The sequence below is a fragment of the Spodoptera frugiperda genome, chromosome 19 (assembly GCF_023101765.2).
Source record: "Spodoptera frugiperda isolate SF20-4 chromosome 19, AGI-APGP_CSIRO_Sfru_2.0, whole genome shotgun sequence".
NCBI lineage: Eukaryota > Metazoa > Arthropoda > Insecta > Lepidoptera > Noctuidae > Spodoptera > Spodoptera frugiperda.
Window position 1 is genome coordinate 4,598,570 of NC_064230.1, and position 25,223 is coordinate 4,623,792.

At 36.0% G+C, this 25,223-nt stretch overlaps 1 protein-coding gene across 2 annotated transcripts in view; it reads left to right on the forward strand.

Moving 5' to 3' along the window:
* Window positions 1–25,223, forward strand: part of LOC126911892 (uncharacterized) — a 132,706-nt gene that overhangs the window by 95,603 nt on the left and 11,880 nt on the right. The window contains exon 2 of one of the 2 annotated variants that reach the window (XM_050701046.1): window positions 10,377–10,925. The exons of the other annotated variant lie outside the window; for it this stretch is intronic. The gene's annotated coding sequence lies outside the window, so the exon portion shown is untranslated. Of the gene's footprint in view, window positions 1–10,376; window positions 10,926–25,223 lie in introns of those variants that run through there. 2 annotated transcript variants of the gene reach the window in all.

A 25,223-nucleotide genomic window follows, 5' to 3' on the forward strand; every position in this document is an offset into this window, starting at 1 on the left:
ACGTCATTTACAAAGAGGAACAAAATCAAGTACCGCATAATATAATTTGTCTACACACGAGACAGTGGACATCGGCTTAAACGCATCAGCCGAGTTTGTGATATTTTAAATATAATTTCAAGCGTCAAATATCGACGCACACAACTAGAACAAGCATACAGCTCATTTGATGTTAATACTCGTATAACTGACGGAGGACAACATTTTCCAAATAATAATTACGAGAAGTAAGTTCCAGTGAATCATAATTTATAAATTACCAGTTTGGAATCACTAATCCGCCTTGAGCAAGGATTATTTCTCATTCCTTCTCTGTATGAGAAGAGGCCTTTTCTCAGCAGTGGGACAATTACAGGCTGTTGATGTTAATGAAGAATGATTATATAAAGGTTACACGAATGTATTTGTAGTTTCTTGACGGTTGTCTTCGATACAACACTCATGTTGTAATCATGCAACATGTAGGAAAGAGTAGTAAGTAGCTGGAGCCACCGACTACTTGGAAATACTGACTAGGTGGGTCTCATCCAAACTCCTTTATTATTACATCGTTACGAGTAGATGACATTGTTTGAACACGCCTCCTGTGTCCATAACTACGTACTCATGCACCAAGTACCGACACGTACTGCTAGTAGACACATTGAACACCACGGCCAATCAAAGAAAATGATCATTTAACATCCATACACTATCTGACGAGTTACTTGACGGTTGTCTTCGATACAAGTTTGACAGATATTTTGTAGAATAAGTCTCATTGCGCCTGAATGTGGCATTGAAAGTGAGACGTGGAACATTTAATGATTACATGTACAATACTTCGGGGAATTCATTGAATTTCCAAAATTTACTATCCATTTACAACACAGACATATTATATATAATTTATAACTATATGGAATAATGTTGCTGCACGTATATAATGGTAATACAAACTAAACACCTATCACATTAATGTACACAATATTGTCACGTTTGACTGATGTGTAAAGTTACAAATACGCTTAATGCATATTTCATGAAAATATATATTTATCACAACAAGCCGCTGCCGCAAGAACATGTTGTAATCATGAAATATATAGGAAATAGTAGTAAGTAGCTGTATTCTATACACTCTGATCGTTGAACTCTTATGTACTAGTACTCGAACGTTAAATATCGATACACAATTAGAACAAACAAGTCCATTGTGCAATATGTATTACTATTGAATTCGTTTCTTGACTGCAGTTTTTGATAGAACTACAATACATATTCCCGTAGTACATTAAACACATTGAAAAGGATATCTTGTGTAGAACGACCGTAGAGCAGCATCCTCCTCCTCAGTCGTACATTCTTGACAGAATGCTCGTGGTTGACAATGATGCATTTTCCCTGGATATCGTAGCTCTCGCGATGTGCCTCCACTTGTTGAAGTCTTCACCCGTAACCCTGGGCACGGGTTCCGCGTTATACCCCGCAGGACTGGGTCCCTGCTGAACTTCGCCATCTACACACTCCGGCCTACTGAAGTGTAAGATGCCCACCCCCGCGACATGGACGCGCCAGACAGGAATTGCCCAAGTGAAGAGTAGAGAAGGTGACTCTACTCCCCCAGGGCCGAGTTAATGGGCGTGTATGATCCCACACCCAAAGGCTTAACACTACCACTACTACAAATATAAATAAAACAACATTCAGTTGTTGTATCTTGTAAATACTAATTCTAGAATACATTTATGTACTCGCTATTACAGGGCATTTTGTCTGTAAGAAATATACATTAGGGTGGAGTGAAAAAATCTTTTTCTTAATTTGAAGTTTCCTGTATTTTCAAACATTGACCCATAGTAATAGAAATGTTCATGCAAAATTACAGCTTTCTAACTCAACATCTTGAGGTGGCGCATTAGGTATGAAGTTTGAAAAAAATAACAAAAGTAGAGTTACAAGCAAATATTTATTTCTAACTATATTACCATACATTTAAATGAATTTAAACTTTAAACCACTAGAATAATAAAATACTATATGAAATTACCATAAAAATATTTTTTTTATGTCCAGTATCAGAGATTCCAGTGTCTTCATTTTGGCAAAAATACTGAGATTTTGTGAAAAAATAGGTATTTCTTGCCTGGATTTTATTTTAGTACGGATGAAACCATTTCTATCATCGGGTTCACAAACAGATGCCGAAGCCTCCCTTATATGTTTGACACACCTTTCTACTGCTTGAGTAGACTCGACTAATCACTGTGTGACAAAAATGACCTCAATAAAAGTTAAATTAATTTGAATGGGATATTTTGTATCTACAATTAGCCTGTTAATAATCTGCATTTTTGAAAAGTTTCAGTCACCCTCAGTTTTCTTGCAACTGCAATACACTTTTTTTAAGTAAATATGGTTGAAAATTGAATTTAATCAAGCAAAACAACTAACATTTGACTTTTATTCAGGATTTTCGGGAATATTTAGCGTCAAGTACATCTCTTTTGAGTATCCAACAGTAATCAGCCAACATGTTCGGACTCCACTTGCCTTGGTACCGTTTTTTCATGTTGGATATATCCTGATGGAATCGCTCGCCGTGTTCATCACTAATGGCTCCCAAATTTCGAGGAAAAAATCCAAATGAGAGTGTAAGAAGTGTATCTTGAGCGACATATTGCATCCCATATTTTTGTAAGCTGATAAGAGGTTGAAGGAATCATAATTCTCAGATACATTTTCTTCATCAATCACGTCATCCACGTCAAACACGGATGTTTACTGAAGGCTGAGGAACAGGCAGATCATCACTGTGTGGGATAGGTCTTTGAGCAGATTGTAAATTCGGATAGTTCACGATGTGTCTAGATTTGTGATTAATACCTTTGATAGAAGTTTGGCAGAAATAACAATCTGATACATGGTCTTTCTGTTCAGACCATATCATTGGAACTGCAAATGGCATATGACGAGATCCTTTAGCCCATGATGTTAATAAACTAACACATTGTGCACCACAAACACTAGGAGTCCAGGTTTTGTCCAAATTTCGCACAGGAAAGCCAAAATAATTAAAATAACAGTTTTTGACTAATGGTGTCAAATTACGACGTTGACTTTTAATAGTAAGTTGACCGCAAATGTAACAAAAGTTATCAGGATGGTTTACACACACTCTAGGCATCTTATTACGATGTACAGAAACGGCAATCACAAAAAAAACCGTTTTAATTTCAATAATTCAATATTAATTTATCGGGAACATACGTCGGTAAGCAAAATTCGCGTAATCAATTTAGTTTATATTTAACGGAAACTGAGGGTGATCGAACAAAACTAAGTATGAGGTTTATATGCGGGTAGTAGTGTTTAAAAAACCGACTCGATTTTGTTTAACAAAAATACTGTTTACCAGTGTTATTATGATTTGATAGAATTGGCGACAAAAAGATAACAAAACCTCCTCTAACAATGAAATACAGCGACTCGGAAATCAGTACAATGATTGCACCTGAAGGTAAATTGTTTGAAATTGAGAAGTATCCTTGCCACACTCAAGCAGTAAAAAGATGTGTCAAACGTATAGCAGAGGCTTCGGCATCTGTTTGTGGACCCATTATATTTTGCAGCAAACTCATCATATTATCGCTTCTTAATTTCATGACATCGCATAGATTGAGTGGTCATCTTATCTACAGAACCAATGTACATTTTGCGCTCATTTCGTTGACCTTTTAAGAAGGTTTCCTCAGCAGCAGGTGCTCTAGTCACACATTTGCATACTTCTTGGGATAAATATTTACGTGGCGCGATATAAAAAAAAAATGTAAAATATCTGCTTTTTGGCGTCATTGCGTAACATTTTACATATTTGTACTTTTGAAAGTACAAAATAGACAACCTAGACACGACTTGTTGATGGATAATTGTAGAGATAGATGCGTTATTCTATATCGCTTTACTATAGAAATTCAAAGTCAAAATTATTTATTACAAATAGACCGGGAAGGCACTTTTGAACGCCAAAGCAAATATAACAATGTAAAGAAAACAAAATGTCTGTCTGTCGGTCAGTCCTCTAGTTGCTCTATTTGCTCGATCCAAAGTGTAGATTCGTATGGAGAAGAACGAGCAAGAAACTCCATAGGTCTTTTACAGTCAGGTTCTCAATACAATACTTGGTTAAAAGCAATCATTTCACATATTTCTTCTAAGGATCCTTTCCATCATTCAATTCTAACATATTGTTTTTTATCTATAAGTAGTGTTTTATCACATCACAATGTGTAGGTAACATAAATTATCATTTAATTTGATTGGATCGCCAAGTAAAGGACATCGCAAGTATTTGCCCGTTTTAGGCATTTTTTAATAAAATTGACTTAACTTTGGCACTATTTTACAACTATATATTAAAGTTTTATAAGATAATACTGTATTTGCATACGAGATAACACTTAGTTGAAGTTAAAAACAGTAAATTTGTAAGCATAGCATATAAGCACAACTCTTTTTTGTGGGTGGTCTTATAAGTAAAAATTTGATTTTTTTAGAAACTATTTCCTCGATGCGCCACCTGAAGATAATGTCGTAGAGCTTTGATTTTTTGCATAAACAAAGCTTATACGTATGGTCACCAATTAATAATACAGGACAAAAGAAAAGAGAAAAAAATTTTTTTTTGGTATGTTTCACTCCACCCTAAAACTACACCTACTTACACGCGTATTTAACTTCGTGATAGAAAATATTTGAAAACGACTGCAATATAGACATCGATTACTTGGAACATGAACACACACACACATACATAAGTTTCTTGACGGTTGTGTTCAATACAAGTTTGGTAAATATGTTGTATCATGTAAATACGTAGGAAACACGTGTAAGTAGCTGTTTGTGAGATTACGAGCTAAGTACTTGGACATACTGAGTAATAAACTCCACTTGAGTGAGACTTTGTCGATAGCAGTTGTTCAATAGAAACTACATATATAACTTTAGAGGAATTATATAATCATCGATGTATACCATCACTGTATAACATTTGAAATGTTTTTTAATGTAGGGATGGGCCGAGTAGGATTTTGTACCGAGCTTTTGTTTTGTTTTTCGAAATTTGATGTTTCTTGACGGTTGTCTTCGATACAACGTTGACAGAACATATAGTATGTGGCTACACACCACTGTGGAATACTGACTAGGTAAGTCTCATGTCTACACAAATGTAGGCAACATCTGTTGATCGTCTCATGATGACGCAGACAAGACCTCGACATGACATCGACACACACAGCTAGAACAAGCACACACCCCGTGCACTGAACTTGCTGTAGAACGGCTGAGTACATAATTATATACCCGCTACATTTCATCGTTCTTAAATGTATACAGAGTACAATATTGTTTCTTGTCGGTTGTCTTCGATACATGGTCTTCCACAAAATGACCAGTTGATAGCAATAATTGACTCGGTTGCTATGGTAACGAGTTTGTTGACGGCTGTCTTTGTTCTGCATTCGTTAGACACAGACAGAGGACAAGGATTAAGTTTGACAAAGTCCTCGCGAGGGAACATTGTACATAGTAGTGTCAGTAATATTGTACTGTAGACTCAATCAAAGATTAACGTATATATTCTGGAACACTTTCAGTTATGTTATATGGACCTCGATACGACGTCGACGCTTAATCATAGATAAAGACATTATTATTCATACGACATATATCGACGCACACAATTAGAACAAACACAACTGTCACTAGCACATTGCTTGACGGTTGTCTTCCATACAACTTTGGAACGCTCTTAACAGGGAAACAGCTGTTTGTCAACAAGCTCATATTCAATGGAATATTTGTCGGGATTAATCCCGATTAAAGTAAAATATATTGCTTTACTAATGAAGAAGTAAACTTGTCTGCTAGCTTCACGAACTAATGAGTTTCTTGACGGTTCTTTTCAATAGAAATGTATGCTTCAATGTATTTATGACGTGGACTATATTTGCACCGCTGTAGATACGGCCGAGACAAGGTATATCTAAGTAGCATACAACCAGCGCACAACATATATCAAAGAGGGGAATGATTTAACTCCATAGACTGTGCAACAGGTTTCTTGGCAGTTGGCTTTATGGTATATGATATATGTAATATTAATAATATTATTCGCACGGAGTTTGAGTAAGTCTCAGCGGACACCTTGGTAAGGAAATGTGCCACAAAATATTGTGGACAATTGTAGTTGAATGAACTTTGTAACACGACACATACAAACAAGAATGTAGTCCAAGAGACAAGAGAGATATATGTATGTACTAAGTTTATACTAGCAGGAATCATCATATACTTTATGTATCTCATAGTCTATCCAATAAGTTTCTTGACGGTTGTCTTCGATACAACTTTACCAAACATTTCGTACAATGCAAATTACTAGACAATACATTTAATATTGAGAATTGAGAACCACTTTAGTGACGTCATAAGTAGGGAAATAGTTATGTTAGCTCCTGTATGGAGGAGTGTTTGTAAAACATTAATGTTGGAATTCAAACATTTAAATTCAATACGAATGGATATTTTATGAAGATAAGGGGTTACCAGCCTCGCAGAAACATGTTTGTGTATAAAACAAGGATGTATGCAAAGTTTCTTGACGGTTGTTTTCGACACAAGCTAACATGCAACACATAGAACATTAGATATAGTTGCAGTCAGTAATATTGTTGTACCAAATATCGACGCACACAGCGTCTCACCGAACGGTGAGTGTAAAATTTATACACGCAATTGCTACAAGGAACTTTTGGATGACATAAACTATTTAATGAGTTTCTTGACGGTTGTCCTTCGACAGAACTTTATACAATACTGTTCCTTGCATTTGTAGAAATAGTACAGAAATATTTGAAGCATGAAGCAACAGCTACAAGACATACATACATCTTACATCTCGCGCCGGCTGTATGTACAACAGCAACAAGTAATGAAACTGTAATGGATACTCCACGTAGAACTAACACTGTAATTTCGTCCTCAGTGGGGAAACGATTGTTTTGTAAACCATGTTAGTACATTAGCTGCTTCGTGGACAATTGTAGCTGAATGAGCTTTGGGACACGAAGTTAATAACAACAACTACAATCCTTTAACGCCGGTTTCTGATACGGCGACCGTTTCTTGACTACTGGCGTCTATCATGGACTCTCATGTGGCGGCAAATCCACATTTGTTTAATATTTTTCCACCTCTGTGGCAGAATATTCATATACATGACATGAATATAGACGAGGCGACACAGACAAAAATAATATAATACCTCCGAACTAATCACAATTATTTATTACAACAAGCACAGTTCATCACTAGTCGTTTCTTGACGGTTGTCTTTGATACAGTTTTGTAATACTTTTCGTACTACGTAAACACGTAGAATACGTTTGAAGAGAATTTTCAATAAACAGTATTGTACATTGTAACCTCCCCCTCAATAATTCGTGCTGCAAATATCGACGGCGATCGAATGAAGCATTATTTAGAAAATTCATTGGTTTTTCAGTTAATACTGCAATTATTATTAAAATTCAATGGAATATTTGTCGGGATTAATCCCGACTAAAGTCAAATATATTGCTTTACTAATGAAGAAGTAAACTTGTCTGCTAGCTTCACGAACTAATGAGTTTCTTGACGGTTGTCTTCGATACAAGGTTGATCGAACATAATGGTACTAAGAGGTGACAGTTATTTCAAACACCTTCTTAACTTCAGTATTTTGAGAATTGTGTATACGTACAATTATGTACCAAAATATATTCCCACACAATATACTGAGTCATACTTTACTTACATACGTTAGTACCGACCATACAGTTCTGATACAGAGTTAGACTGAAGTCACAACATTCACGCGACAAACATCGACACACACAACTAGAACAAACTAGTCTGTCGCTACACTACTCAACGTTTTTTACTGGTTGTCTTCGCTACAACTTTAATAAATACAATATACTTATGTCGCACGTAATAACGACAAAGACAAGACGGGGAATGCTTCGTAATTATAATCCTGTTCGGAATAATGTTGCTGTACGTATATAATGGCAATACAAAACGTTTCTTGACGGTTGTCTTTGACAGAGACCTATTTCATATTACACACATGAAACATTTAGAGTTGGAACATAGATATTCTGTGTATAACGACAACTTTAGTATCGTTCTAAGTGGGGAAATATTCGTTGTACCTATATCGCATCAAGACGTTCCTATAAATGATGATCGATATATCTCGTATGTCAAATGTTTTATCAGGACGGGCTTTGGAACCCAAGATATGAATATGGAAGAAACAATACAGACAATATAATTCATACGACATATATCGACACACACTTAAGTCCGTATATAGTAAACATTTGCCATAGTAGCAGTCAGTAATATTGTCTCTGAGACATGGAACAATGCACAGGTTATTAATTAATATATTTATTGCATTAATCACATTAAGTATTGAACGATGGACTATCCACGTACAACGACATCTTTATAACCATCGCATTAAGGCGTCCATAGAAACGACGACCGATGTATCTCGTATATGGAGAGTAACATCTGGACGGGCTTTGGAACAGAAACTACAGACGATATAATTCATACGACAAACATCGACGGACATAAACCTCCAATATATAAATATTGGATACAGTAGCAGTCAATAATATTGTATACTTCAAGTTTCTTGACGGTTGTCTTCGATACAACGTTGACAGAACATATAGTACCTAGCTGTGTATGTGGCTACACACCACTGTGGAATACTGACTAGGTAAGTCTCATTGCGTATGCCGCTTAGTTCAAAACGAAATTATCAAATTCAATTAGAAAATATCAATCGACGCACACAATTACAACATTGGTGGTTATTCATTTTTAGTGATAAATGTACAAAATATAGTGATATGAAAGTATTATAGGATAATGTTGACATTTTAAAAGCAACTAATTAAAGATTAGCTGTTGAATATTAAACTACAAACGAGTCAGTAATTACAACCATAATAAATAGACAAGTATAGTTGAGGCTGTCGTCCAAGAAAATGGAAACATGTGAGACAATATGTACTCCAGTTGTCGAGAACTAGTTTCTTGACGGTTGTCTTCGATACAACGCTTGTATAATATATCAATTACGAACAAGGGGAGAATATTACTTGAAAATACTGATTGAGCCAACATCATCGGGCACCATATGTGATATGGGCCTCGTTGAACAAATTCATTGGAGTTCCAACGTTTGGGGAAACAGTTGTTTGTTCACAATATATTCATATTGGCATTTATTAATTGAATATGAATAGCAATATGACCAACTGGATGTAAAATGCAAGTTATTACATAGATAAGACAATATAATTCACGCGACAAACATCGACGCACACAACTAGAACAAACTAGTCTGTCGCTACACTACTCAACGTTTCTTACTGGTTGTCTTCGCTACAACTTTAATAAATACAATATATTTATGTCGCAAGTAATTACACAGGGCATATACTAATTGTAATCAGCAGTTTATGTAACTGCAAAGTATTTGTACATACTAAATAGAAACGTCATCTGGTACATCAGCATTCGTCATCTGGTAATACTGAGTAAACAACTCTTTTAAGAATCAAACGGTGTTCGACGACCAATAGCTGAATTCGGGGAAAATTACATTTACAATGAGTACGTTACGAGTTTCTTGATGTTTGTCTTTGATACAAGCGTGGCACATGTTAGATACGGACACTCCACGAGCGAGCACTTTAATGTCGTCCTTAGTGGGGAAATATTAGAGTTTGTTTTCGAGTGTATAGTGAACCGGAGCACAAAATACTATACAAACTACTAGAAACATTAATGAGGAGGTCTCATATTTTAAGGTCAATTATTATTTTATTCTCGAAGGGGTAGGCAGAGGTGCACATTCCGGCACGTAATGCCGCTATACAATGTACACCCACTTTTCACCATTTGTGTTATAAGTCCCATGTAATATGGGGTGAGACACATTCCACATTCCACACGTGCCACATTCCAGGCACAATTCCAAAATCCGTGCTAGTACTAAAAAAAAATTTGGAAAAACCCAGTAATACTTTGTCCGATACGGGAATCGAACCCGACACAACTTGCCTGGCAGTCGCATTTGCAACCACTCGACCAACGACGGAGTCTGTCAAGAAGGGAACGTATATTTGTATATGTATTACATAAAACATAGACATCGACTACTTGTTACATGGACATACGCAGATATATTAGTTTCTTGACGGTTGTGTTCAATACGATACAACTCTCTTATAATATTTTAATTGAGAGGAAAACACACTTGGAAGTAGGTACTGATTGAGTACCTTATCGGGAAAATTCATTGAATTTCCAAAATTTATTCATCGTCAGTCCACTTACAACACAGACAAAGACAAAACGGAGAATGCTTCATAACTATATTCCTATTTGGAATAATGTTGCTGTACGTATATAATGGCAATACAAAACGTTTCTTGACGGTTGTCTTTGACACACCCCATTTCATATTATATTATTAAATGCAACGAGTCATAAGAATATTAAAGAATATTAATACTTATATTTGGTTAATCTTTGGTACAACTCTCGTGTTGTAATCATGGAATATATAGAAATGATCTGTGTGTAGTCGGATGGTAACAAAACAAGAGGGGAAACTTAAGTACACTCATAATCACTCAATAAGTTTCTTGATAGTTGTCTTTCGATACAGCGTGCATGCATGCAGGAGCACCGCCTGAGACACGTACCATAACACACCGATGTAGAAACATCATGGCGGACTTGTGTATACAACGACACAATCACACGCACACTTATATACGGTTTACGTGAACTTACAAAAGGTATCAGATAGATGAACTCGATACAGTAAAACTTCTCGACAATTTTATTCTTCGATACAATATTCATTATATTGCAATCAGGAAACGCAGGAAATATTTGTATAACAATGTCTATGTGAATTAAACAGAGAGTTCAATCGAACAATTAATGCTTAACTTGATAAGTAACTAGATAAGTTTCTTGATACTTGCCTTCGATACAACACTTTTACAATATTATAATCTTGTTAGAAGTAGAAAATATTAGTAAGTAGCAGTCTATGAGGTGACAAACTACATACTTGGAAATACTGATTGTACATCAGTTGTTTAATTAATTAGCAAGTAACAATTTATGGAGTTACTAAAATATTAATTACCAATCGACGGGACCGCTAACCAAATATATGTCACGATTAACATTAAACTCAGGTGACAGACTACATACTTGGAAATACTGATTGAGTCAACCTCATCGGGCACCATATGTGATATGGGCCTTGTTGAACAAATTCATTGGAGTTCCAACATTTGGGGAAACAGATTGTTCACAATATATTAATATTGGAATTTATTAAATGAATATGAATATCAATATGACGAACTGTGCAAAACGTAAAGATAAAATTAATTACATAGATAAGACAATATAATTCACGCGACAAACATCGACGCACACAACTAGAACAAACTAGTCTGTCGCTACACTACTCAACGTTTCTTACTGGTTGTCTTCGCTACAACTTTAATAAATACAATATAATATTTATGTCGCACGTAATAACGACAAAGACAAAGCGAGGAATGCTTCGTAACTATACTCCTATTTGGAATAATGTTGTTGTACGTATATAATGGTAATACAGGACGTTTCTTGACGGTTGTCTTCGATACAACTTGTGAAGTTTCATATTATTAAAATACTTCAAACCACTCAATTAGTTTGATCATTATGTCGCAGGTATTTAAGAAAACCTTTAAAACATTTGAACCACGACGAGATGTCTGTTACAACAGAACCAAAACTTTCTACATGTATAGAACATGGAACAAAACAATATAATCCACAACACAAATATCGACGCACACAATTAGAACAAGCGATGACCTCGCCATCGTGGCTGAGACCGTGCAACACCTACAATATATACTGGACAGCCTGACTGCCTGTACTGCTCGCATCGGACTCCGGATGGACCTAGACAAACCGAAGGTTATGTTCAATGAACATGTTCTTCCGGAGCTGATCACACTCAATGGGTCTCCTCTCGAGGTTCAGGAGTATGTCTACCTAGGACAAACCCTACGGTTTGGTAGAAACAACTTCGAGAGGGAGGCTCATAGAAAGATACAGCTTGGCTGGGCAACATATAGCGACCTCAGTCGAGTCTTTTTAGTCACATGTACCGCAAAGCCTGAAGATAAAAGTGTCCAACGAGTGCGTCCTACCAGGGGCCTTAATCTGCTTAGTGCAAGAGGGACGGAGCTATACAACCTACATAGCTCCGTCCTTCTTGCACTGCTCAATGATCGACCATTCTGACACAATTGTAATAGCAGACTAAGGCCCCAGTAATGACATACGGAGCCGACACGTGGACACTCACAGTGCGACTGGTCCACCAATTTAAGGTTGTGAAGCAAGCTATGGAAAGAGCTGCTCGGAGTCTCTCTGAAGGATCGAATCCTTGACAAGGTGTTTCGAAAGAGTTATCGACGTGTCTCAAAGGATTAGTAAGCTGAAAGGGCAATGACCGTTGGGGTAAACGTGTTCTAGAGTGGAGACCGCGTGTAAGCAAGCGTAGTGTAAGGTTTAAGGTGGCTGGTAATGATTGGATGCGTAGAGCTGAAGATCGAGCTCAGTGGCGTGCCATTGGAGAGGCCCACGTCCAGCAGTGGACGAGAACAGGCTGAAGAGGAAGATGAAATATTCTCAACCACCTTCATCACAACATTAAGGACAATTGTGTTTCTTGATGTTTGTATTCGATACAACTTTAGACAATATTCGTATTATATGAACACGAAAGTAACATATTATTTTGTAAGTGGCAGTTAACTACCAACTGTTTAGAAATACTGACACATTATGTAATTGTTACAGATTTCATTTCATTTTATATCATTTATTCTTAACTAACACCTCTGGTGCCTGAATGTAGTGCTTCCTTCTAAGACATGAAACATTATTTAATCTTAGAAAATACTCAAAGCGCACACAATACTCATTGTACGAGTAATTGTTAAACAACTCCGAGCAATGATACTGAGAGGGAATTACAAATATCTTGAAGCCTCTGAGGCAAAGTACTTATTTATATCTCGATATGTGCCTAACCTCTTCTTATACTGACACTCCATATAACATGTTACGTAAAAAATTACACCCAGTCAATACTTTCAAACATCGACACACACAGCTAGAACTAGCAGACTCCCCGTGTATTAGGTCATGTCAGTCTGAAACATCCGTGGAACTTGCATATTTCATTTTCTGTTTAAATATTGATAGGAATGATCACGTGAAACGACTTTTTTTATTATATAGAAATAAATGATCTGTGTGTAGTCGGATGGTAACAAAACAAGAGGGGAAACTTAAGTACACTCATAATCACTCAATAAGTTTCTTGATAGTAGTCTTTCGATACATATTACTGTGTTACATGAAATGTTAAGATATTACACATGGATATTCCGGAAAAGACATCACTGAGAAATAAGGTTCATTAGAGAACTTCACTTCTTTACTTTACTAGGGAATATTTAAGAAATGCATTGGATTTCCAGTATTTTACTCTATATATGTACTAGGTTAATACAAGCAGGAATCACGATACATATGATGTATACACTTCATGTATCTTATAGTCTATCCAATAAGTTTCTTGACGGTTATCTTCGATACAACTTTACCAAACATTTCGTACGGGAAACATTGTAAGTAGCAGTTTATGCCACTATGGCAAAAAGTTATTCAAACATTTAAGAAGAATCTGTACAGTCTTCCACAAGATGACCAGTTGATAGTAATAATTGACTCGGTTGCTATGGTAACGAGTTTCTTGACGGTTGTCTTCGATACAACGTTGACAGAACATATAGTACCTAGCTGTGTATGTGGCTACACACCACTGTGGAATACTGACTGGGTACAAGTTTGTCAAATAATTTCGTAAAATAAGTCTCATCGCACCTGAGTACGGCATTTAAAGTGAGACGTTTAATGATAGTTCCCTGCTGAGGACATCATTAAACTGATGTTTATACACCCTGAACTATGATTCCAACATAGACGTAGATAACGTACCACGAATGTATTTGTAGTTTCTTGACGGTTGTCTTCGATACAACACTCATGTTGTAATCATGCAACATGTAGGAAAGAGTAGTAAGTAGCTGGAGCCACCGACTACTTGGAAATACTGACTAGTTTGGTCTCATCCAAACTCCTTTATTATTACATCGTTACGAGTAGATGACATTGTTTGAACACGCCTCCTGTGTCCATAACTACGTACTCATGCACCAAGTACCGACGCGTAATGCTAGTAGATACATTGAACACCACGGCCAATCAAAGAAAATGATTATTTAACATCCATACACTATCTGACGAGTTTCTTGACGGTTGTCTTTGATACAAGTTTGACAGATATTTTGTTGAATAAGTCTCATTGCGCCTGAATGTGGCATTGAAAGTGAGACGTGGAACATTTAATGATTACATGTACAAAACTTTGGGGAAATTCATTGAATTTCCAAAGTTTACTGTTCATTTACAACACAGACATATTATATATAATTTATAACTACACTCCTATTTGGAATAATGTTGCTGCACGTATATAATGGCAATACAATACAATCGTTTGTCTCACAGTCATGAACACAATATTGTCACGTTTGACTGATGTATAAAGTTACACATACGCTTTACTTTACAGGCAACCAGTTTTTTTTATGAAGAAACCTTTCTTTCCCATACATTTTGACGCATGTCACACAGAGACAAGACTAATATACATTTTGTACGTTTAACAAAAAACAAATGTCAGTGACGTCATGCACAAAATGACAAGGACAGAAACATCGTATTCTCTTTCTAAATCCATTTCTTCATTCCAATACAAATAAAAAACAATTGACATGTCAATGACGTCAGAACCGAAATGACAAAGACAGACGCATTCATTTTATTCTTGTCTCTTTTTAATGGAGATAAAGATATAACTTTTTTTTAATCATGATTTACATAGCAATACAATGAAGTTTCTTGATAGTTGTCTTCGATACAACTCTTTTACAATATTTCAATCATGAAATGAGGGAAAATACAAGTAACCCTACAATGTAGTTTATTTGAAGAGTTTCTTAATGTTTGTCTTCAACACAAATCTTATGTCATTACTTCTGATAACATAGATGAAGACAATATAGCTCATTAGACAAATATCGACGCACACAGTTAGAACAAGCACGGCGGACGGTACATTGTTAAATAACTTTGAATAAGTGGGAAGTTACAAATATTCTTGTAGTCTGAATATTCGTATTTGTACACATTGTCAAATTTAGTGCACTTTAAAGATATGATTTACTATATAGATTACTACAAATACATAATTCTGAATGGGAAAAATGGTCTTCCACAAGATGACCAGTTGATAGTAATAATTGACTCGGTTGCTATGGTAACGAGTTTCTTGACGGTTGTCTTCGATACAAGCTAACATGCAACACTCATAGAACATTAGATATAGTTGCAGTCAGTAATATTGTTGTACCAAAATTAAATATCGACGCGCACAGCGTCTCACCGGACGGTGAGTGTAGACGAAAACTATATCCACCACCTACATCTACAATACTTTTGGATGACATACACTATCTAATCAGTTTCTTGACGGTTGTCTTCAATACAACGTAACATACAACTATTGAAGATCATTCAGTATACTTTTGTATATGTTCCATATTCAACATTTAAAATGTAGATAATACGACATTACCACGTAGAACTACAAATAGTTGTAAGTGGGGAAACTGTTGTTTTATATCGCGACAAGTTTAGAAAAGATGACGAGTTGCTGTTACCTCTACACTGTAACTACTGCTCTACTGGCATCTTACGATGGGAAATACTTGAATTATATCGTGTTAATATATTCACACAAAAAGCTATTAAGAACAATTGTGTTAAATTGAAACGGGACCACGATACGATTTCGATGCTTAATTATAAATTAATCATACGACATATATCGACGCACACAATTAGAACATACACAACTGTCACTAGTATAGAACGTTCAAAGTTGTATTGTCTTCGATACAACTTTGAACGTTCTTAACAGGAAATCAGTTGTTTGTCAACAAGCTCATATTCAATGGAATATTTGTCGGGATTAATCCCGATTAAAGTAAAAATATATTGCTTTACTAATGAAGAAGTAAACTTGTCTGCCAGCTTCGCGAACTAATGAGTTTCTTGGCGGTTGTCTTCGATACAAGGTTGATCGAACATAATGGTACTAAGAGGTGACAGTTATTTCAAATAATTATGCCAATACTTTGGACATTGTAAAAGCCTCGGAACTTCAGACCATGACAATATACAAGAAATACATATTCCCGTTGGGATGTCATTCTGCAGACGTATCATTGAATTGTTGAGTCAAATGTGGACGCTTACAAGACAGTGGACTTAATTTTACTTCGTATGTGATATTTAATTATAAATGTATTAAATTTCTTGACGGTTGTTCTTTGATGTATAATGTATTTTATCTTAATATATGTTTCATATCATATGAAATACTGAAAAGGATATCTTGTGTAGAACGACCGTAGAGCAGCATCCTCCTCCTCAGTCGTACATTCTTGACAGAATGCTCGTGGTTGACAATGATGAATTTCCCTGGATATCGTAGCTCTCGCGATGTGCCTCCACTTGTTGAAGTCTTCGCCCGTAACCCTGGGCACGGGTTCCGCGTTATACCCCGCAGGACTGGGTCCCTGCTGAACTTCGCCATCTACACACTCCGGCCTACTGAAGTGTAAGATGCCCACCCCCGCGACATGGACGCGCCAGACAGGAATTGCCCAAGTGAAGAGTAGAGAAGGTGACTCTACTCCCCCCAGGGCCGAGTTAATGGGCGTGTATGATCCCACACCCAAAGGCTTAACACTACCACTACTACAAATATAAATAAAACAACATTCAGTTGTTGCATCTTGTAAATACTAATTCTTGAATACATTTATGTACTCGCCATTACAGGGCATTTTGTCGGTATGAAGAATATTTTATTTAAAAGATACATCAACATTACACAGTTTTCTCCTCACTCGGACATATTTTACATAGTACAAAGTAAGTTTGTCTTAAAACTACTAGAGTAAATTAGTACTTTACATTTTGCGAAAAGATCGACACAAATACTTTTTGCAGAAATCATGACAAATATTTTTATGAAGAAAACTTACTTTCCCATACATTTTGACGCATGTCACACAGAGACAAGACTAATTTGAATTATGTACGTTTAAAAAAAACAAATGACATGTCAGTGACGTCATGCACAAAATGACAAGGACAGAAATATTTATGTTATTGCTGTCTCTTTTTAACGGAGGTGTAGATATTACTTTCTTCCACAGTGATGATTTACATAACAATACAATGAAGTTTCTTGACGGTTGTCCTTCGATACAACTTGAACAATATTTTGTATAACAAGTCTCACTGGGAACGAATATGGGATTGTCTTTTAAGACAATTTGAGAAATTAGAATCTTTAAAATAATATATTTTTTCAATTATTCCATGAGAACCAAAGTAATAAATACATCGTAAAATTTAAGTTTACACATAACTAAATGAAGTTTCTTGATAGTTGTCTTTGATACAACTCTTTTACAATATTTCAATCATGAAATGAGGGAAAAATAAGTAACCCTACAATGTAGAATATTTAAAGAGTTTCTTAATGGTTGTCTTCAACACAATTCTTACGTTTTAAACATAAGTGGGAAATACTAAAGAGTAGTTTTTTGTGAGACTACTAGAAAGCACACCACTGTCTACAATCATTTAACTTCATAGACTATTCAATAAGTTTCTTGACGGTTGTCTTTAATACAATTTTGTAATACTTTTCGTATTACGTAAACACGTAGAAAACGTTTACTTTGAAGAGAATTTTCAATAAACAGTATTGTACATTGTAACCTCCACGTTCTAAGTGGAACAATAACAATAGTTGTATTAATTCGAAAATATGATGTTGATATCACAATCGAGTGACAAATCCTTACAAGCTGACTATACTTGTATCTTAGTCGAAGACATCGACAAAATTAAAATCGACGTCAGCTAGAACTAGCGGTAGACAGTTAATTGTCAAATTACTTTAAATTACGACACAGTATGTTAACACAGATTGACAGAGGGAGATATAAATATTTTAAACGAGATCAACGTTTGTTACAACTTTAGTCGTTACTATAACATCGAGTTATACCACCTTCATGAAAACATTAAGGACAATTGTGTTTCTTGATGGTTGTATTCGATACAACTTTAGACAATATTCGTATTATATGAACACGAAAGTAACATATTGTTTTGTAAGTGGCAGTTAACCACCAACTGTTTAGAAAATACTGACACATTATGAAATTGTTATAGATTTCATTTCATTTCATTTTATATCATTTATTCTTAACTAACACTTCTGGTGCCTGAATTTAGTGCTTTCTTCTAAGATATTAAACATTATTAAGAAAATTAATTGGTTTTCCAATTTACACTAATGCTATAAATAAATACATGCATTTCAATACAATAACAAGGAGTTTCTTGATGGTTGCATTCGATAGTCGTTAAACATTTGGAAAATGTTTTAATATCTAAATTAATTTACTAATGCAATACTTTGACCATGAAACATGTAGTACTCAGTTAATACTAGCAGGAATCACCATACATATGAAGTATACACTTTATGTATCTCACAGTACACCCAATAAGTTTCTTGACGGTTGTCTTCGACACAACCTAACATGCAACATTCATAGAACATTAACAACCGTAGGGGAAGTGCGCCTGAAGCGGGCACAGTGTCCAATAGAGGGGACTATTGTATTTAAATATATTTCAAAATGTGTGCGTAAACTCCGCCCCATCTAAACTATTACGCTATCTAAGGAGGAGGCGGGGCGCGTGAGGGAACGAACGCCTCTCCTCACACCCCAGCCATCGCGAGAGACACTCCGGGCGTCGGGGATCGCGGGACGATCTCCGGCGGGAGAAGTCATTGGATTGTTATGCCCCCACAAAAAAAAAATCTGCACTATTATCTATTAAAAAAAAAAAAAAATAAAAATTAAAAATTCTTTATTTGAGACAAGAAAAACATACAAAAACAAACAAGTTGAAACGATGATAACAGCAATAGTATTAAACTGTGTCGCAGTTATCAGCGCCCCTTTCCAGGTAAGAAAATAAATTGCACCAGTAACAAAAACCATAGATGCGGAATTTTTTTAGTCTAATTAACAATTTAAAAAGAATCTAATGTAAGTATATTAAGTCTTTGTGTGATTAGATGAGTGGTTGTGTGTATGTGTACTTGTATAATTTGTGTATGTAACACATTCATCTGAATGTGTTTGTGTGTGTGTGTATTATGTGTATGTTAGTGTATGTGTAAGGATGTGTGTGAGTTACAATTCCACTAGTTCTTCTGTTTCGTTATAATTTAATTGTTTTAGCCACATATTTAATTTGATTTTGAGTTTATTTCTAGTTAATGAATAGATATTTATTTCCTTATTTATTCTATTATATATTTTGCAGCTAATGTGTTTAAAGTGTCGGCGTGCCGCTTCAGTTCTGCGAACTGCTATGCCACATACCCTATCAGACCGGCGTTTTGTACTGAAGATACTAGGATCATAGGCAAGCTGGCAATGTTTACGAAGTATGGCTTGAAGTACAAATAATTGTCTTACAGTGAGAACCTGACATAGAGAATACAGAGCCTTTGTTGGGTATCGTATCGGTTTCTTCGCCAGAACCTTAAGTATAGCACGCTGTCCGCGTTCAACTCGTAGCATGGTCGTTTTATGAGTTCCTCCCCATACAACAAGGCAATAACCTAACACCGACTGAGCCAGCGAGAAGTATATTTTAATTAAGCTGTCAAAATCAACTACGGATCTAAGTTTCTTAAAAATATAAATAAGCTTCCTCAGTCGTGTAACTGTGGCATCAATTTGCTGTTTCCATTTAAGATGACTATCCACTAAAATACCCAAGTATTTAACAGTCTGAGTACTATCAAGTTTAGGACAGTCACAGCTTGTGTTTGACGTAGAGGTAGAACAAGTGTGGGCGCGGATCACAAAAGGAGTTGCTGGCTGACTAGAGCTATTTGGAGAAAATACAATGAATTTTGTTTTACTAGTATTTAGGGTTAAGAGATTTTTGGTTAACCATTTCGTTACAGAATTTAGGGCCAGTTCTGAGTTTGTTTGAACCCCACTCCAATCAACACCGTGAATTATTAGAGCTGTGTCATCTGCATAAGTAATAATTTTGCAGTTCGGTATGTTTAACTGACACAGCTCATTCACATATATGAGGAATAGGGTTGGGCCCAGTACACTGCCCTGTGGTACTCCAAAAGTAAGAGATTCTTCGCCACTTATGAAGTTTCCTATCTTAAGGGACTGTTTGCGGCCCGTCAGGTAGCTACAAAACAAATCATATGCAGTACCGCGAATGCCTATGTTATTTAGCTTTGAAAGAAGCATGGGGACAGAGACAGTGTCAAAAGCCTTAGAGAGATCTAAAAATATACCAATAGTTTTATGTTTCTTTTCGAAATTGTCTACAATTGTGTCGGTAAGTTCCAAGACAGCATCATCTGTAGATTTACCACGTCTAAAGCCGAACTGATTTGGTGCTAAGATCTGAAATTTGTCGAGGTATTTAGTAAGTCTAATATTAATTAATTTTTCAAAAATTTTTGAAAGTGTGGAGAGTATTGAGATTGGTCTATAGTTTGAGACACTGTCTCTGTCTCCAGCTTTGTAGATAGGATGAACAACCGCAGTTTTAAAAACAATAGGAAAGGTGCCTGTAGACAGGCATAAGTTAAAAATATGGACAAGGATTGGTATAATTGTATGTCTCGTAGCTTTCACAATAGCAGAAGTAATACCATCAAGACCAGCAGAACTTTTCTCTTTGAGACCCAGAATAATGTTTTCTAGCTCAGTATTGTCAACTTCCAGCAACGTCATTGAATGCAGAGGTGGAGAGTGGGAAGAAATGGGATGCTTATTTGAGGCAAGGTTCTTGTAGAAGTCTGTTTGTTGAATTTTATCCGCTAATAGTCTGCCTATGTTGGAAAAATAGTTATTCGCGCTATCCACCGATTTAGAGGGATTTTCACAGCAATTTAATAGTTCCGAAGCCGTTGTGCTGCTCTGATTAAGGTTTGCGATTTGTTTTATAAGCCGCCACGTATCTTTAGGATCACTCCTAACCCTCTGAAACTCAGCGCGTTCATATTCCCGTCTAACTTTTTTTAAAAGGTTGTTACAAAAGTTGCGATAACGGTGGAAAACCAACTTATATGATTCGTTATCCGGGTTTTTTTTAAACGCACGATACAATTTGTCACGGTGTCGTATACATCTCAGAAGGCCAGGAGTAATCCACGGCTTAATAATACGTTTTTTACTAGGTATGATTGAGACATGGGAGTGAGATTTTATGACAGAGGACATAGTTGACACGAAGTATTTCGCAGCTGAGTCCGGATCTTGAGATTCTAAAATTGACGCAAAATTTGTTTTTTTAATACATTCGACAACCGCGGGGAAATCTATCTTATTAATAGTCTGTTTATGAGCATTCGTCTTAATATTTAGGTTACAGTAAATAACAATTGGTGAATGGTCCGTAATGAGTGAGTCAAGCACAAGAGTGGTGGCAGTGGTATGGGAGCGAAGGATCACATGATCCAGGCAGTTTGAAAGTCTCGTTGGAAAGATATGAGCAGGGAGCATTGCATGAGAAGCCAAAAGTGTCAGGTATTCATCAGCATAGGAATCAGTGCAATTGGGTATAATATTTATATTAAGATCGCCAATTACGGCTACTGTTTTGTATTGTGACAGGCTTGATAACAAAAGATCGAGCCCATTTAAAAACTGTGTCAAATCTCTTTTAGACGGGGACCGATATACGGCGACAAAGGCCGAGTGACCATTTAGCTTGAGTACTAAACAGTTAGCATCGTTAAGTATGGGTTGGTCAACAATAACATTTAAACAGTCGCTTATGTAGACAACCACACCATCATTTTGACTTTTAAATGATGAAGAGTAAGAGGTGTAGCCTTTTATAGAGGGAATTATTTGACATTTACTTAACCAGCATTCACTTAAAACTAGAATATCAGGCAAGTGTGTTAGTCTACTCAAGTATACTAATAGGTTATTGAAATTACAATTTAGACTACGTATATTAGTATGAAAAACTTTAAAATCATGCAATGCACTATTAAAAAATCTTTCACTTATTTCCGGTGAGCACATGTAGCAGTTAGATACAGAAACATTTTCGACTTCGCTTGTTATAGAAGTTAAGTCATCCATTCCACAGAATATTAAAAAACAACAGGGGAAAGAAAAATGGGACATAAGTTACATTATTTACGAAAGCAATAAACGGCTTTCTAGTGTCTTTTATGAAATATCGCTTATAAAGTGTGTTAGAATACGCGAACAACTTAACTGACTGAGTATTTGTAACATAAAGGTAGTGGATTGTATGAGTAGGATAAAGTGGATGATGTGTGAAATGGCTGTAGAGTGTGAAGTGTGTAGTTTGAGTGGCAACAAAGAATAATTTGAATGAATTTTTACAATGAATAAAAAATCTAGGGTAATCATGCAAGAAATATAGAAAAAATGATATAAGAGCTAGATATTCAGCGACGTCTTTTGCTATCATAATGACTAGTCACGCTGTTTTCGTAATCCTTGCTAAGTCTGACTCGTTCTTCACCTGTAAGTGGGGACTACCAGGTCTTTCGCGAACAAAAATCCTCCCATGTGAGACCCAGCAGAATTCAAACTGGTTGGTTTTAGCTGCATCCCTAGCTAGGAAGAAGAGTCTTTTATTCTTGGCTGACAAATTTTCTGATATATAGATACGATTTGCAGGGCCACTTATTTTAAGGTGTTCAGTTGTCAGTTTGAAGTTATTTTTAATATGGTTACGAAATTTTTGCAGAAAATCTTCCTTAAGCAACACTGAGGTAAAATCTACTATAATTGGCTTGACTGCTGGGTCCTTTGCTTTTATCCGAAATACATCTTTGACGTCTCTCGGCTGAATTGTAAGGTTCAGTAATTTACCAGTTTCTATGATAGTATTCAACAGTAAGGACTTCGTTTCAGATTTACAACATGGAATATTACGTATCTCAACACAAGTAGATCGTGCGCTTTGCTCCATACTGTCAAGCTTTCTTTCAAGTTCATTTATATATTTCAAATTTCCTTCACGTTCCGTTTCTAGAACCTTTACTTCTAATTTCAGATCCTCATGTTGTTTAGATAGGAATTCCAAGGAATCACGTATGTCATTTACAACGGAAAACAATTTATCATATTTCTCGTCCTGTTGTTGCTTAAATTCGTGAAACATTTTCCGCATCTCAGACATAAAATGGGTTAAGTTGGTATTTCTAAAAGTAATATTTGGCAAGGATTCTGGTGAATGAGTATCACTGCTTAAGTTAGGTTCAGATGAACTAAGTGGTGTAGCTAGCGCCTGCTCGTTTGAGACAGGCAATGTTGCAGCAGACGTCTTAGACGTTGTCGACTGAGGCGGCGGAGAACGGTTGATCGGCATGTTCGAAAAAAAAGTACTAGGCTGCCAGTAGATTGAAGAGGCAAAGTGCAACTTAATGCGGCAGGGGTCAGCTTATTCTGGTGGCAATCGACAGAATTGAACAAAACTGCTTTCCGTCTGATATAAGTTGACCTCCGGTAAAAAAATATAAGGGGATCCTTCACTCACAACTTGCTTGTGTTTTATCCGTTGCAGCACACAAACGAAGCCGAATCGTGTCACACGTAGTCAGTTAAGTAAGCTTCTTGTAAATATGCGCTCCTAATATTTGCACTGAATTTAAGTGAATGAATTTATGTTTTTACAAATAAAAATAAGGTGTAAATTACTAAAAATGCGTCTAAACTGCTCAGAGGTCCGGAGGGAAGGGGACTTTAACTAACACTACAATGTAGATTATTTAAAGAGTTTCTTAATGGTTGTCTTCGACACAATTCTTATGTTTTAAACATAAGTGGGAAATATTAAAGAGTAGTTGTTTGTGAGACTACAAACTACTTGGAAATACTGAGTAATTAAATCCATATTTGACCATCGTTTATGTATACATCAAGTTTACGCTGACAATACGTGAGACAAAATTGACTCTTGTTCTATGAGTTCTAGTTTCGTACCTCAAAGCGATATGATCAAATTGAATGATATATTTAATGCTTCATATATCGACGCACACAATTAGAACATTTGTGGTTTTGAGACACAGACAGAGGACAACATGTATAGTATGTATATGTAACATGTATGTATATGTAGTAGGTGTCATGTAGGGTGACACGGACTGTTCATTCCTTGGCCAGTCTGTTGTATACACTATACAAAGAGTGTTTGACGGTTGTCTTCAAAACAACTCTGATATACTTCCGTGTTAATACGAATGAAGACATTTTTGAGACTTAATATATCGATTCAATGTTTAAGTACTAATTACCAATCGTCCATATTGGAAATATTGTCAGTCTGGCAAGTATTCATATAGCAGACCGGCTCCTGAATCTAAAAAAATATCGACGTAAATATGACGTAACCACTTATTGAGCATGTATAAACATCGACACACACAGCTAGAACTAGCAGACTCCCCGTGTACTAAACTGACTTGTTGCACAGTGGTACAACAGCAACAAGTAATGAAACTGTACTCTATACACTCGAGGCAGAAGCAATCGCCATCAGCTATATCGGAGCTGTCAGTAAACGGGAACACTACATTGTAAGAACTGCTGAACATTAAGTAAATACCAATAAATTCTTAATAACTAACTTAATATTTGGGTTCCAGTCAACGAGAACAAGTTTCTTGACGGTTGTCTTCGATACAACTTGTAAAGTTTCGTATTATTTAAATACGGAGGAAACATTTGAGACTGCAAACTAATTGCAGGTACTGACTA